Source organism: Amblyomma mixtum, chromosome 2 (assembly GCF_055824585.1).
Source record: "Amblyomma mixtum isolate Tamu chromosome 2, ASM5582458v1, whole genome shotgun sequence".
In the NCBI taxonomy this organism is placed as follows: Eukaryota; Metazoa; Arthropoda; class Arachnida; order Ixodida; family Ixodidae; genus Amblyomma; species Amblyomma mixtum.
Genome location: NC_143013.1, coordinates 278,056,590 through 278,058,560, shown reverse-complemented (window position 1 = coordinate 278,058,560; position 1,971 = coordinate 278,056,590).

Here is a 1,971-nt window from a genome sequence, read left to right as displayed (position 1 = left end):
CCTCAAAAAAGTGGCTGGCAGGCACCACGTGCCCTTGGTATTCTCAGCTCCAAACAAGCTGTCCAAGCTATGCCCTCGCATTACTGGTTGTGCCGGCAGGGGCTGCAACAAAAAACATGGGTTCGCCTACGCCAAATGTGCAATAGGTGTGGTGTACTGCATCCCCCTCTCATGTGGGGCTTCATACGTTGGCCAAACTGGCCGCTGTATTAATGACCGGCTACGGGAGCATGCCAAAAACATAGAAAATAACGACACGAATGTGAATCTTGTGCGGCACCTTGCTTCGTGTAAATGTAGGGCGGGATTAGAGAAGACCACGATTCTTGGCAAGAGCGGTAATGATAAGGCAAGGCTCGTTTTAGAAGCTTATTATATCAGAAAGCTGTCCGAACGTTGTGTCAGTGACACGTCGGTACACATATACTCATCTGAATGTGCTTTTTTAGATTCGTTTTTTGATTAACTCGTTTGCTTGACGGATGTGCATTATCTGTACCTCGCTACGCGCATGCTCTTCATTCCCTTCCTATATATCCCCTGTACTTCAGCATGAATAAACAGTTGGTAGTCAGCGCTCGTGTTGTCTCAGTGTGTCTCTCTTTGTCCCTTGTCTGTTTTTTTGCGCTGAATTCAATTTAACATGCTTCACCAACTAGCCCGGCAGCTTGCTCTCCTGAAAAGCGTTGAAGAGGCCAGTAGATTTGCAACCAGTACAAAACTCACGGAAATATGCTAGCACAGTGCTGCCTTCTGGAGTGGGACAATTTAGGGGTGCAGAACAATTGACTGCACAGCCAGCAGTGTGTGTGATGGCAACAAAGCGTGCATGGATGTTGCGAAAAGCTTTGAACACTACTACTACCCTAGGTTTACTTGCTCACATCAACACACAATATATATCGAGAGCCTTTGCTCTTTCACGTAACCGTCGTGTAGCTTAAAACCTGTGCAAAAATTGGAGGGGCACTTCAGCGCCACCTAATGGGTATGATGTGATAATGTATTGGGCTAATTCCCATATAGTATACAGAAGGTCATTCGCTACTTTACGTTCATAGGTCCCTGGGAGTCCTATAGCCGTCCCGGTGCAGTGGCTAAGCAATGCGCCACTGGTCTGCAATGGCAGCTGCTTCCAGCGGTGGGCCTAGTGCGGCCCAGGTTGCTCTTTCCGGGAGACCAATCATTAATAAACGAAATAAATCAAAACAACCACCTGGTTTGCTCACTATCCGGTGGGCACGTGATGATGCCGCAAGGTCACATGATTGAGGTGGCCCACCTGCCTCGTAGCTTGCTCTATGGACATCGCCTGCCAGAGCCATGCTCGTAACTTCTGGCTCACGCTTGTGTTGGATTTTCTGCGTAAAAGGGTTTTAATGCTGTCGCGTTAAAATTGCAAACTCCTAACAAACCCTTGGAAGCCGAACACGACAGCATTAGAAGTCACTTAGCCCTCCTTCGCAACTCCTCATGCGCAATTGCATTACGCATGCATCCGTCTCTGAGCCTTTCTTTTGAGAATCACTCCTTCAGCACTCCTCTACGTCCGCAGCCATTTCATGCACATGACTCAATGCGCCAGCCATGTATGCGCCAGTCATGCACATGACTCAATGCGCCAGCCATGTATGCGCCAGTCATGCACATGACTCGCTCGCTCACACTCACTCACTCACTCTCACTCACACACACTCACACTCACTCACTCACCCACACTCACACACTCGCGCACGCACGCGCACACGCACGCACACGCACGCACACGCACACGCACGCACACGCACGCACACGCACGCACACGCACACGCACACGCACACGCGCACGCACACGCACACACTCTCTCTCACACTTGTGAGAGTGAGAGACAATTGTGGGGTCCATGGCGCCCCTATGCCTTCGTGGGCCGAGACATCATCTGGCATATTTCGGGTGCGTACGGGTGCATCCATGTCCGGCAAGCTCTTCGG